At 43.6% G+C, this 15,126-nt stretch overlaps 1 protein-coding gene and 1 non-coding gene across 2 annotated transcripts in view; both read left to right on the forward strand.

The window, feature by feature from the left end:
* gpc6a (glypican 6a) overlaps positions 1 to 15,126 on the forward strand; it is a 980,820-nt gene that overhangs the window by 566,026 nt on the left and 399,668 nt on the right. The window lies entirely within an intron of this gene.
* On the forward strand, positions 5,774 to 5,879 carry LOC145349572 (U6 spliceosomal RNA). The gene has a single exon (XR_013888096.1). It is a non-coding gene; the product is annotated as a U6 spliceosomal RNA (small nuclear RNA).

The following is a 15,126-nucleotide window of genomic DNA, read 5'->3' on the forward strand; positions in this document are numbered from 1 at the left end:
CCTTCATCCAGTGTGCCTGTCTGTGGAATCTGTATAATCGGGCAATTCACAACCAGCCCAACTTTCCCCGTGAGGCTCCGATCCCAATACCACTGATCCCAAAATCCGGGCCCAAATCAGGCCTCCAATTCAGTTAGTCAAATCTTTGATTCCTTTCCATCCCAACTTTCCTATCTTTCCTCCCTCCCTCCAGGCTTACTCTCTCCTATCCAATCCCCTCTACCACCAGAACCTGAGATTGACAGCCCACCCTACTGAACCCCTACCCAAGCTCCAGTCCCCGCTTCCCTCCCCAAGATCACCACATCAATCAGACTAGAGTTAAAGGTGTGTTGCGTTTGTTTGTTGCAGGGGGATGTGGGGGATGGGGGCGATGGTAGGTGATACGGCGGTTTCTCGATTCCCCCATAACTTTTAGACCCTCCTGCGGGTCAGGTAAGTAAAGCTTCAACTCAAAATATTGACCAATTGAATGAGGTACAAAAGAGCAACCAGATTTTTTGGCAGCATATCCTTTCAGCTAGGTTTACTATGCATTCAGAAATAAACTAGTCATCCTTGGTGCCAGCAGTATTTAGCAGTATATGTTAGCAGGGAGGCAGGATTTCTGTGGATTGTTCTGTTGGCAGGAACAAGAATATCATCATCAAGCAAAAGGAATGCTCTGGTGTTTACTCTGACTTTATGCTATCACTTTGTGTTGAAGTTAAGCATTGATTATTTGCCCACTTATCACTTCTGTTGGCAACTAGTACTTCTTCATCCTATCATCACATGTTTACAAATTTTAGTGCAGTGATAATGATATACACTCATAGCAGAGGATCAGTTCCTAGTGATGCAGCAATGTGTTTTCTGGTGTGCTTAATGTTCTTTTCTCTGTCAATGGAATGAGTACAATATAGAATGGATTTCCAAATAACTAGAAGGTAGGAATTATGAACCAGCTAACATGAAGCATTAATATCCTGAGACGTTATGTTGGGTTATTTCCTGTCTGCCACAATAATATTCAGCAGTAGCCACCTGTCAATCAGTGTAATTTCCCTTCCAGAGAGACAGCCTTCTTTTAAGAACAGAAATTGGTTATATCATGTGGCTCCCTGCTGAGTTCAGAGGCAAGCAAAATTATGATAGCTCAGTCCTGGGGGCAAATCATAAAAAGGAGGAGGCACCATCAGTGTTGCTTTTTCAACTGGTAATAACATACGCTGATTGCAAAACATGATTGTCATGCCTTGCTCAAAGTACAGAAGAATTTTCGTGAGATAATCCAAAAGTTTACAGTGCATGAGTACATTGATACTGATCAAAATCACAGAAGTATCTTTGTGGTAATTGTCCCTCTAAGGATCGCACTGCAGAATAAAGGGGTCATATGACTCAGGGAATCAATTGGTGAGCAGGACTGGGGATTACCCTAGGAAGCACAGCCTTCACCTTGGGAGCTGATTTCAGCCAAGAGGCTGTAAACCCCTGTATAGGTTCTATCCTGTAAATAAATGAGTTTTTTTTCCCCAAACTGGTTAATAGTAAATCGGGCTGCCAAGTTGGGTAAATATCCAATTCTGAAAGTTGAAAACTTCTGTACAAATCTAGCTGGCAGTCGAACTTATACATGCGTATCAGCAACTCAAGTTAGGTGACGCTTCCCGAAGTTAGATTTTGATATACATACACAAAGGGATGTTCCAATATATGCACCTACCTTTTGGCGTGTCTTCAGCATGTACAATTTTTCAGAGGGTAATGGAGAATCTGCTGCAGCAGCTGCCACAAATTTTGGTATACCTTGATGCTATTCTTATAACTGGATTAGCAGAGCTAAGCGTCTAGCAAACTTTGAGGAGGTGCTGAAGAGATTTCAAGAGACTGGAGTTAAATTCAAGAATGAGAAATGTGCTTTTCAAGCCACTGAAGTAATCTACCTGGGGTATTGTGATGCACAAGGCTCACTTCTTATGGAAGACAAAGTACAAACCATAAAGAAGGCTCTGCTCCCTCCACCCCGCCCTCCCTCCAAAACACATCTGAGCTCGAGTTATTTTTGGGGATGGTAAATTACTATAGGCATTTTATTTACCAAATTTGTTGATGTTATTGGCATCCTTGCACATTCTGCTAAAGAAACATCACTGTTGGTCTCAGAAGACTCTGCAGAAAGAAACTTTCAACAAAGTAAAACAATGTTGCATTCTTTGAACTTGTTAGTGCATTTTGACCTGATAAAGGAACACGTATTGACCTGTGATGCCTCTCAGTATTGCAATAGTACGGACTTGTCCTGTTAAATATGAGGGCTTATGGGCATAGGTCTCTGTGGGTTTGTTGTTGGTGCAGGCTTGATGGAGCAAATGGCCTCCTTCTGCACTAGGGATTATCTGATGTATGAGATGGACAATGGATCTGAAAGGCCAATAGGGTATGTCTCAAGAACTCTCTCAGAGGCCGAAAAATGATACTCAAATTGGGAAAGAATGATTATCAATAGTTTTTGAGGTCACGAAATTCCATTAGTACTTATATAGTAGGCATTTTACAATCATTGCTGACTTTAAAGCACTCTTGGGTCTTTTCAAAGAAGACAAGGTTATTCTGCCAATCATGTTGGCAAGAACTCAACGTAATTTTGTCTGCCTACGTATATATATTCAAGCAGCAGCCTGTAACAGACATAATGAATGAAGATGTATTTTGCTGGCTTCCTTTATAAGAAAGATACAGCTATCTCAGTACCATAGGAAACTGTGATGGTGGAAAATCTTTTGGACTTATTGCCTGTCTCGGTGAAGCAAATCAGCTACCAAACCAGTCAGCATCCGCTTCTGTTCAAAGTGAGACACAAGATAATTGTTGGTTGAGCCAATGAGCCGGTTTCTGAAGAAATGAAACCATTTGTTACCTGGAAGGATGAATTGAGTTGTCAGGATGGCATCGTACTCTGGGGAGCAAGTGTAGTCGTCTCTGTACTGGGCAGAGAGCTGCTTTTAATGGAATAACACAGTGCTCATCCAGGCATCTCAAAAATTAAGGTGCTCACCAGAGGTTATGTGTGGTCACCTGGCATTGATGCCAACACCAAGAGCCAAGTCAAGCGCTATGAACAGTGCCAGTTGCAGCAAAGGTTGCATGCTGCAGTCCCACTGCACCCTTCAGAAGGATCAGGCAGCTATGGACACAATTCCATTTTGATTATGTTGGTCCATTCATGGGCACAATGTTTCTGCTCATTGTTGATGCACATTCTTAAGTGGATGAACTTTTTTGGGATGAAGTCTCCAACGTTGCATGCTACCATTGAAAGATTACTCCAATGGTTTTCCACCCACAGAATACCTGAAGTCATTAAGTCTGACAATGGAACCATATTCATAAGTGCTGAGTTCCAAAATTTCACCACTATCAGTGGTATAAAGCACATCAAACTTTTATGTCTGCCCTAAAGAAGCAGTCAGGAAGAATGCTCAGAATCTCACGCTTCCTTCTTGGCTACTGGACCACTGCACATGCAACATTGGGAGGCACGGCAGCAGAGTTATTAATGAACCCTGTCCTCTCACAACAGTCATGATGTGGATATGCCGGCGTTGGACTGGGGTAAACACAGTAAAAAGTCTGACAACACCAGGTTTCAGTCCACCCGATTTATTTGATAGTAAACTCACTAGCTTTCGGGTTAGCCCCTTCGTCAGGTGAATGGAGGGTTCTGGCCTCAGACAGAGCATATCTGTCTTTATATGCTCTGTCTGAGGCCAGCACTCTCCATTCACCTGATGAAGGGGCTAACCCGAAAGCTAGTGAGTTTACTATCAAATAAATCAGTTGGACTGAAACCTGGTATTGTCAGACTTTTTACTGATCTCACAACAAGACTGAGCCTCATGTTTCCAAGTTTGCCAGGGAGGGCAGAGGCCAGTGAAAGCAGTCAGAAGGCAAGTCATGATTCATGTCAGTCATTTATGGTGGATGATGCCATGCATGTGAGGAATTTTGGTGGTGGGTCGAGTTGGGTCCCGGGAGTTGTGTCTCTAAAACTGGATCCCTGTCTTTTAAACTGGACGTAGGAGGAAGGATCATCTGAAAGCATATAGGTCATTTGAGAAAAAGAGAGAGGCTCCAGCAGCCAGTCTTTCCATTAGGAAATGTTGCTGACTGTTTTAACACTGAAGTACCTGGTTTTCCTGTGATGTGCACAACCAATGTTTTCATGGCAACAGATAGAAATGAACTGCCTATACTTGAGAGACATCTCTCATTATGATTTTGTTTGACAGCAATGCTGTGGAAGCACCACCACCTCAGCCCCCACCCCCCAGACTGACAAGTTTTGTCACACCACAAGGTTTTAGAAACTCCCCTTAATTTGTGTGCTGAATGGTTAATTATCTGGGATTGTGTAAATTAAGCATTCACATTTGTTTAAAGGTAAAAGAGCCTCAATATGATTCTTGCCATCGTGGCCCCTCCAAATCTGTGACTCGCCAAAAGTGACTGATGTGATGATTGACCCCTTAAGGATCAACCTGCAGAATGAAGGTCACATGATTTCGAGAACCAATCAGGGAGCAAGATGAGCAACCTCCCTGGTAAGCACAGACTTCTACACTCAAAGTCACATCGGGAGCTGATTGCAGCTATGAGGTGTCAGCCTCTGTGTGGTTCTAATTTGTAAATAAATGGGTTGTGTTTTCCTCGAACTGGTAAATGAGCGTCTTTATAATCTTTCTTGGCTGTAAGCATAAAATGCAAATTACATTCAACATTCTTTTATTTGGTGCATTATAAAAACACACTGAATAGAGAAAGTTGACTATAGTACAATTTAAGTGTTTATGTTTAATGATGGAAAATACAGATACGTTAATCAAAAAGGAAACCAAAAGCAATTTTCTTTTTGCATTAGTCAGTACTTCAGTCCACTAAAAATGGCATGACTTCCCTGTTTTAATGATTTACTGATTTTGTTTTGTCTAAAAGGTCAAACAGTCAATGAGAAGTTAATTTCACTTCAACCTAAGTCACTTGCTACAGCACTGATTCAGTCTAGAATTACATAATATAAAGGGTGTTACAGCCATACAGATCAGGAGATATTACCTGGCTTAATTTGCAGAGAATCAGGAATTTAGTCCTTAGTATAGTTATCAACAAATATCTCTCTCAGTATGCAATCTTGAAAACCCAAATATCTGGAGCAAAAGGGCAAAATGATGAACATTTACTGATGCATTGTGTTATGAATGTTCTATTACTGAAATGATTTAAATTTATTTAATTTATTGTTATGATTTCTGTGTGTTCAAGTGGTCTTCTTTTGCTATGCAGATTATAATTTGCGGTTTTTACAGGACTAGGCTGTTTTAGTGGTTTAATAACAGTTCCCTTAAAGCATTCTCGCATTATATTGTGTCTGTTCTATATTCTGACTGCAGAAATTCAACCATGCAGGTCCAGGAAGATAAATCACGTATCCTGGTGCTCCTGCTATTTATGGACCCTTCATTCCACTGCCCGCCCCCCTTTTAAACATTCCCCTCACATACTTCCAGTGCCCAGAATTACAAAACATATTCACAGCAGGGTCAAACTGTTTTCAATCGTGTTAGCAAAATTTCTTAGCTTTTTTACTCTGTGCCTTTATTCATAAAACCCGTGAAAGGCTTCGGTTTCTGTATGATACATTGTATAACCATGGCTTTGTTAGAAAATTATACACATCTCGGTCATTCATGTTCTGCAGCTACTTCTGCTTAGATAATCCTGGCTCCTGTTAGTGCTCGCTTCAACAGCTTATTTACTAAAATTGGAACGATACAGAGAAGGTTAATATGGCCCCTGGACAGGATGGCACACAAATTCGTGAATTATTCCATATCTTACTCTTTCAAAATATTTAAGCTTCTTTAAACTGGCCCTATGCAATATTTGGACAGCACTTAGCTTCTTGGAGGTTGTCTGCAGCTGCTTAAAAAGTAGCTAAGTGCTTTCAGTTCCTCTTTTGTGGAAATACTCTGGTTTGGAACAAGGAGAGGGAGTACTTGAGATGGATTCAGCTATGATGAGAAAGATCATCAGCAAAGCTGACTGCATGCGTCTAAAAATTGTTAAGCTGTCAGTCAAAGGAGAGGTAAAAGGATTGAACTGAAATTCAAGCTTTTCAAAGGCTTTGAGCTTTCAGTGAAGGCTCAGAGATTTGCAATAAATGGTGTGCTAAAAGAATTGGCCTCAATGCGCATCTGTGGAGAAGGGACCCTCCCTCCCCCTAGTGAAAGCGGCTGAGTTCAGTTCTGTCTGTCAGGGGACTTGAAAGGGTCTTTTTGCACCTGCAGCTTCTTAGAGAGAAAGGGGAATCCCTTCTACTGAACAGAGCGCTGTTGGGATTTGAAAGCCTGCCAAGTGTTTAAGGGGCATGGAGATTAAATTGAGTAGGTCACTTCAAGGTTTTTCAGCCGACAGACAGGAAGATTTTGATCAGCTAGATGCCTGAAATCACCATGCCAGGAATGATATTTAGGTTTCCCAGGGCTAGAGGAGCAGCCTAACCACTAGATCCACGTACTAGGGGAGAGTCCCAAGGTCAACATCTTGCCTCCAGCCCGAGCTCACTCAGACCCCAGGATCTACAGCCTGGCAGTGGCAGAGGGACAGATGGGCACTGGATTTACCTCCTGGGCTCCCACATCCCGCCCTGGAGCCAACGTTCTAGGTCCATGTTGTCATGACTATCACCAAAGTCCACTCTGTGTCATTCCCACTGGAGAGGCAGGTCACGTGGATGGCAGGAGGGTTTTAAATTGGGCTTCAAGCCCGCTGCTAACATTTAAATCAACACTTTGACATAATCATCAGCTTTTGATTTATTATTGTCACATGTATTAACATGCAATGAAAAGTATTGTTTCTTGAGTGCTATACAGGCAAAGCATGCCGTCCTTAGAGAAGGAAGTGAGAGATGCAGAATGTAGTGTTACAATCATATCTAGGGTGTAGAGAAAGACCAACTTAATGCAAGGTAAGTCCATTCTTGAGTTGGTTGGTATGTGACCTCAGACTTTTGTATGTTTTTCTGGATGGAAGAAGGTGGAAGAGAGAATGGCCGAGGCGCGTGAAGTCTTTAATTATGCTGGCTGCTTTGCTGAGGCAGCAGGAAGTGCAGACAGAGTCAATGGATGGGAAGCTGGTTTGCGTGATGGGTTGGGCTATATTCATGACCTTTTGTAGTTTCTTGTGGTCTTGGGCAGAGCAGGAGCCTTACCAAACTGTGATGCAATCAGAAAGAATGCTTTCTATGGTGCATCTGTAAAGATTAATGAGAGTCATAGCTGACATGACACATTTCCTTAGTCTTCTGAGGTGGACTTTCTTTAACTATAACGTCGGCATTGGGGGATCAGGACAGGTTGTTGGTGATCCGGACACCTAAAAACGCTTTCTACTTTATCGCCATTGATGTAGACAGGCACATGTTCTCCTTTTATGAAGTCGATGACAAATCTCCTTCATTTTGTTGACATTGAGAGAGATTATTGTTGCTGCACCAGATCACCAGATTCTCTAACTCATTCTTGTATTCTGTCGCATCATTTCTTGAGATCCGACCCACTATGGTGGTGTGATCAGCAAACTTGAAAATCGAATTGGAGGGGAATTTGGCCACACAGTCATAGGTGTATAAGGAGTATAATGGACGGTTGAGAATACAGCCTTATGGGACACCGGTATGGAGGATGATCGTGGAGGAGGTGTTATTGCCTACCCTTACTGACTGTGGCCTATGAGTGAGGAAGTTCAGGACCCTGTTGTAGAGGGAGGTGCCAAGGTCCAGGCCATGGAGTTTGGAGATGAGTTTCATGGGAATAATGGTGTTTAAGGTTGAGCTGTAGTCAATAATTAGAAGTCTGACATAGGTGTCTTTGTTATCTATGTGTTCCAGGGTTAAGTGCAGGGCCAGAGAAATGGCACCTGTTGTGGACCTGTTGCAGCAGTAGACAAACTGCAGTGAATCCAGGTAGTCCGGGTGTCTGGAACTGATTCGTGCCACGACTAGCCTTTCGAAGCACTTCATAGTGATGGATGTCAGAGCCAATGGCCGATAGTCATTAAGGCACGCTCCCACCATTCTGGTCAGGAACCTGATCAGGGTCAGCAGGACACGCTGGCTGAGTTGGAAACGCCCAGTTGTATTCTCGCTTTAGCCCTGATGCCCTATTCAGCGGACTATTGGAAATCCCACTAGCAGCAAGTGGGGCTGGTGAAACCCCCAATAGTTTGACCTGTATTCTTCAGAGACATAAACAAGGAGCAAAATGGAACACGATTGCTACAGTTACACAAAATGGACACAGTTAGTGAGAAAATGGATGAAAGTCACTTGTGAAAATCCTAATCTCTGCTCACAGTGCCTTAAAATTACATTTGCAGGTGTTACCTCTTTGTATCACTGCTTCAATCCCCCTGTCACCAACACCCTCACCCCCCCACCCTCACCCCCCCACCCTCAACCCTCCATTTTGGCAGCAACTTCAGAGGTGGATTGCTGACTCTGCTGTCATGTCGGCCTTGTAGATCTTGGTAGTTGTGCTCTGGACGGCGATGCATTAGCAGAGTCGCCTGGGACAGGGCACTCACCAATTGTTGCAGCCTCATAAGATGCCACGGGTCCCTGGCAGAAGGACGGAGGAGCTGCCTCCGTGATCTGCACCCTAAGAGGAGCCCATAGAGATGAAAGGCAGCTTGTTCACCAGCTTTGCCAGAACCTCCCTGCTCACTACTGATGGATGGGTACCTAGCAGACAGACTGGGTGCTTCATCCATCTCTTACCCTTTCATCCATTTTCTCATACAATGTATTCTTTTTGTGGCAATAATGTTCCATTTTTCTCCGTTGTTTGTTTCTCTGTGAAAAAATAGAGGTCACAATGTTGGGGGGATTCACCAGTCTCCATCTCTCACATTGATAGTGATCTCCTGAGATTACAGTCTGTGTGAGGGCTTGCAGGTCCAAACACAACCCCAGGAACCTGAAATTCTGTTGCTGAAACTGCTTCTCCTCAGGAGTCACCACTGTCTCAATGGAGGAGGTTGTGTGCTCAGAGTCAACACACTGCTCAGGCTCCTCTTGCACCCCTCAATTTCACATAAACTCACAGGGATCGCAGCCAGATCCTCCCACGTGTCCCACTGGACATCCAGCATCTGCTGCCAGATGGGCAACTGCAGAGGTTCATCATCAGTCTCAGACTCAGCCTCAACCTGGTCTCCAGCAATCCTTTAACTGCTGGCATCTTGGGCACTCTCTGCCTCTGCCAGCTCCTCAAGAGTGTGCTGTGCCCACCCCACAGTACACTACCACCTGAACTGCTAATCTACTGCCCACCTTTCTGCCCACACCTGTGCTGGTTCCAGGTTCTGAGGGCAGGTATGGCTCAGGTGGTTCTATTAACAGTGCCTCTTCAGGGGTCAGCGGAGAGTGTGGGGATCCGGCTGGATCTGGAGCGTGGCTTACCTGAGGAAAGAAGGCAATCAGTCAGTATTATCACTCGTCACATTGTCAGTATCCATGCTATGTGACCCGGTGAAAATAATGTCAACAGCATGATTGCAATCGCTGAGTAACTGCGGACTATTATTTAGAAGTCCTTCTGAGAGATGAGATGACCCTACATAATTTGAATTCTCCGCATTCTGTGCACTGGACTTTTATCTTACTCCAAGATGCCTGCTTCTCAACAATCTCAGGTCCTTCTTGTTGGTCGAGCTCAAGGAGATCTATCTCATATGTGTTCAGGGTGAGCAGGTTGGCCACCTACCACCAGTTGCTGTGCACTCAGTAACATTATGGCTTCTCTGCTCCTGTAAGTAGAAAGATCCATTAATTACTGCAATACCACACTCTGTCTTGCCGCACCCCCGCAGTTCCCTCCTCCGTGAACCATGTTAACGTTCCCAACATATTTCACACCTGACCCTTAGATAGAACCTGGGATTCTGATCTAATTTCTCAAACTTAACATGGACAAGATGTGTGTGTTGTTACTCTGATTTCTACGCTTCTGAGTGTTGCTGTATGCAGCCACCCTTCCAGACCTCTACACTGGACCATACGAACTTGGTACTCACCCTTTCTGAGCACAGATCATTGAACCTTTTTCAGCACTGCATCCAGGTATGGCACATCGCATCATGCCAGCTCACCTTGACTGCCACCTCTACCCTCACCTGGTGGGGTGGCCTCCTCTTGCCATCCTGCAGCATGAGGATGAGTCACCTTGCACTCACCGCTTCCAACAATGTGTGCATATGAGAAGTGAGCAGCAGAGTACCCACCTGCATTGTCCTCCCATCTGGCTTTGATTTGATTTGATTTGCTACATTATTGTCACGTGTATTAACATTGTGAAAAGCATTGTTTTTTGCGCGCTATACGGACAAAACATACTGTTCATAGAGAAGGAAAGGAGACAGTGCAGAATATAGTCATAGCTAGGGTGTCGAGAAAGATCTTTTGAATGGACAAGGTAAGTCCATTCAAAAGTCTGACAGCAACAGGGAAGAAGCTGTTCTTGAGTCAGTTGGTACGTGACACCAGACTTTTGTATCTTTTTCTTGAAGGAAGAAGGTGGAAGAGAGAATGTCCGGGGTGTGTGGAGTCCTCAATTTTCCTGGCTGCTTTGCCGAGGCAACGGGAAGTGTAGGCAGAGTCAATGGATGCAAGGCTGGTTTGCGTGATGGTTTGGGCAACATTCATGACCTTTTGTAGTTCCTCACAGTCTTGGGCAGAGCAGGAGCCATTCCAAGCTGTGACACAACCAGAAAGAATGCTTTCTGTGGTGCATCTGTAAAAGTTGGTGAGAGTCTTAGCTGACATGCCAAATTTCCTTAGCCTTCTGAGAAAGTAGAGGCGTTGGTGGCTTTCTTAACTATAGTGTCAGCATGGGGAAACCAGGACAGGTTGTTGGTGATCTGGACACCTCAAAACCTGAAGCTCTCGACTCTTTCTACTTCATCCTCGTTGATGTAGACAGGGGCATGTTCTCCTTACATTTCCTGAAGTCAATGACAATCTCCTTCATTTTGTTGACATTGAGGGAGATATTATTGCTGCACCAGTTCACCAGATTCTCTATCTCATTCCTGTACTCTGTCTCATCACTGCTTGAGACCAGACCCATTACGGTGGTGTTGACAGAAAACTTGAAAATCGAATTTGAGGGGAATTTGGCCGCACAGTCATAGGTGTATAAGGAGTATAGTAGGGGGCACCGGGTTGAGGATGATCATGGAGGAGATGTTGTCTCTCCTTACTGTTGTGATCTGTGAGTTAGGATGTTCAGCCACAGCAGGAGGTGCTGAGTGCCAAACGGAGTTTGGAGGTGAGTTTTGTGGGAATAATGGTGTTGAAGGCTGAGCTGTAGTCAATAAATAGAAGTCCGACATAGGCTTGTCAACCAGGTGTTGCTGCCATCAGTTTTCTTTTTGGCTAGCTCTCTTTGCCTCCTCTGTAACTCCAGGATGTCTTCTGTGTTCTGCCACAGTCACGTTTAAAGCTCCCGTCAATTCCCCATTTGACCCAGTGCCTCTCACATCTCCACCACTGCCAGCAGCCCTTCTCCAATGGAGTGGGGGGGGGCACTTCATTCTGGTCGGCCCATAATTGGACAGCCAGCATGAAATTGCAACTTTTTGACGTTCTCTGACAGAAGCAGACAATGGGACGACTTTCGTGCATACTTGACAAACGTGGAATTCAGGCATGTATGTACATTCCCAAGTATAAGTATGCAGCGTGACTCCTTACTCAGTGATGCATTACAGTCTGTGTAGGAGGATTAAGCTGGACTGGAGACCCAAGTCCAAAGGTTAGTGTCTCTGGGGAAAGGAGCAGAGACAAATGACCTCTCAGGAAAGGAGAGACAAAATCCCTCATTGGCAGAGGATGGGAGTGTTACATCTTATTTTTAGCAGGTGGTGGCAGTGTGTCAGTGCCAAGTTCCAACACTACTGCATGGATTTCAAGATTTCAGGAATTTGTTGGAAGGACTGTCCAGAGCGATGCTGAACCATTAGTTGCATTGCGTCACTGTGTTCGCTGCTATATATTTTGAGGATCTGTGGCAGAAGAGGATAGTCAGTGCTATAGAACATGCAAACTGGACAGTCAGTGCTATAGAACATGTAGACTGGACAGTACAAATCACAGATTAATTCTACAACAACCACATCTTCAAGGAGACATGAACAAAAGTACCTGAGAATAAAGCACCAATCAATGATGATTAATGTAACATACAAAGAAAAAGACGTAACTATAACAGCCAAGCCAGAAAGTCTTGAAGGGCTGCATGGTGATACAATACCAGGGACCCGGGTTCAATTCCAGCCTTGGGTCACTGTGTGGAGTTTGCATTCTCCCCTTATCTGCGTGTATTTCCTCTTGGTGCTCCAGTTTCCTCCCATGATCCAGAGTTGTACAAGTTAGATAGATTGGCCATGCTAAATTGTCCCTTAGTGTCCCAAGATCTCTAGACTAGGGGAATTAGCAGGGCAGATACGTAACACAGCTAAGTAAGATGCTCTGTTGGAGAGTCAGTGCAGATTCAGTGGGCCTCTTTCTGCACTGTAGGGATTCTACGATTCTAAAAAAAATGCATTAAATGCTGAAGGATTTCTCATTCCAAAGAAACCTTTACTCAAAGTTCCCTTTCACCAGAAAGGTGAAAGATTTGTGAGCTACAACAATCATCTCGGCAGTATGAGTTCTGTTTGCTGAGCAAGCAATTCCTGAAAGAGTATTGTGCGATAATAGAGCCCAATTTATCTCCAGAGAGCTGAAGGAATTTTCTGAACAATATGGGTTCAACATTATCACCACATTCCCCAAGAGGCACAATTTTATAGAAAAACACATCCAGGTGGTCAAGAAAACCCTCACAAAATACCAAGAGACAAAGAGCCAGACCTTGTTTTACTGACACTCCAATCAACACTTTCCAAAGCTGACCTGAAATTACCTGCAGAGCTACCCAATGGCAGGAAGTGCAAGGAAGCTTTGCTGAAAAATAAATTTCTTCCTTGTCATTTGCAGTGGAAGACAACACTGAAGCTTAGGCAGAAGGGGGGGTACCACTACAAAGATGCCACATCACGGTCTGAATTATTGAAAGGCCAAGCTGTACATATACAGGATCGGATCATGAAAACCCAGAACCCAGCAAAGGTTTTTGGTGAAACTAAGACTCCAAGGTCATACATACATCACTGAGACTGAAATTGGTAAGTAAATGAGAATGAACAGACTCTATGTTCGACCGACACCTGAATGGAAAAGCAGAAAAGATCGACACTAGCAAAATCACTAAGGAGCAAGACAACATTGCCAGCATCTCCCACAAATGATACAACATCAACAATGTCATCAGGAATTAGCACAAGATCAGGAATATCAAGGACAACTCCTGTAACACCAAGAGTAGCATGCACAATATCACCAATACAGCGTGCCAACTTATCACTTGAGAGTGATGATTACTAAATCCACGCTGAAGGTACATCTCACCAGTTAAATCATACTGTGTGTAATGTTTTCGAGAAAAGAAAATAAACGACAAAAGTTTCATTTTAATTATAAAAGTTTATTGTTAATCTTCTAGACATAATAAAAACTATTATTGATTGGAACAGTTTTATTGATATAGGGTGGTAGTGTGTTACAGGGCATTCGGGAAGTTACAGTTGCTATAGTAACATGCACATTCACATGCATGTTGCAGACTGGAGCTATGGATAGTGACATTGGAGGCTCCTTTCTCTTCATCACATGGCTCACCAGAAACATTTCCTGCTCTTCCCCCTGCCATTAGTTGGAAAGATTTGTAGATTGAAACTCAAACTGTTTGGTTGCATTATGAACACAGTTTACTTGGCTACCAAGTCCTGGGGGGCTGGAACTTCAAATACAGAGCTTCTGGTTCAGAAGTACAGACACTATTTTTTTTAAGAAAGAGGGATGTTACATGATTACAGTATGATTTAGGAACATTAAGTTCATATAAATATTAGTACAGTAAAGTCCAGCCTTTGGCAACTTCCTTGTTCCAATTTTCACTTATCCTGATGTTGAACACTGCATCATCCATCGCATGAGTAATGTTTGCTTATCTATGTTTTCTTTTTTTAAGGAGGAGTCTCTGGATGTAGATTTCTTCCATTAGTCCTGGCTGTGGACCTTTAATTCCCTTTTTAGAGTACCTTCCTGACAGGGATGGGAAGCAATGTCTGGACTGGTTGCAGCTGCTGTGCAGTTGGAACAGAAAGATCAACTTGGAATGCCTGAGTCTCTCAGTCTAGAGCAGTAACAGCTCTGTTCAATTTTGAAATGTTCACCCATTTTGTCTGCCGGTTTTGAGGTAGTTTGTTTTTGTCTTAAATGAGGATTTCTCTTCCTAAAATTTCCAGAATATGTCTTGTATTGCTCAGAGGCTCCACACATCTGTTGCATATAGGCACTGTACCACAATTTGCTGCACAGTAACTGCACAAACCAGTGCTTATTTATTTATTTTTATTTGTGTCACAAGTAGGTTTACATTAACACTGTAATGAAGTTACTGAGAAAATCCCTTAGTCACCACTGTCCACCATGTGTTCGGGTACAGGGAGGGAGAATTTATCAATGCACCTAACCAGCATCACGTGGACTATGGGAGGAAACCGGAGCACCCAGAGGAAACCCACACTGACACAGAGAGAATGTGCAGACTCTACACAGAGGTGATCCAAGCCAGGAATTGAACCTGTCCCTGGCGCTGTGTGGCAGCATGCTAACCACTGTCCCATTGTGCCACCCTCTCTCTTGCATTACTGGAACCTATTTCACTGACTCCTATTGAAAAGCATGTTCGTTGGTTATGATTTTGCCCCCACAAACAACAGGTCTGCACTGAATCTAGAGTTATGCTGCTATACTACTGTACGTGTATCAGCGTACAACACAAGGTGTGATCTGAGAATTACATTAGTTGAAGCTTCAGGTCCGAGTTTAAAAATGTTATTGTTCTGAACTTCGGGAAACCACAAGGCATAACAGTACTGAACTTGACTAAAAATAATAGTTATTAATAGAGCAAC

The sequence above is a fragment of the Carcharhinus amblyrhynchos genome, chromosome 10 (assembly GCF_965287045.1).
Source record: "Carcharhinus amblyrhynchos chromosome 10, sCarAmb.v2.hapA, whole genome shotgun sequence".
Lineage (NCBI taxonomy): Eukaryota > Metazoa > Chordata > Chondrichthyes > Carcharhiniformes > Carcharhinidae > Carcharhinus > Carcharhinus amblyrhynchos.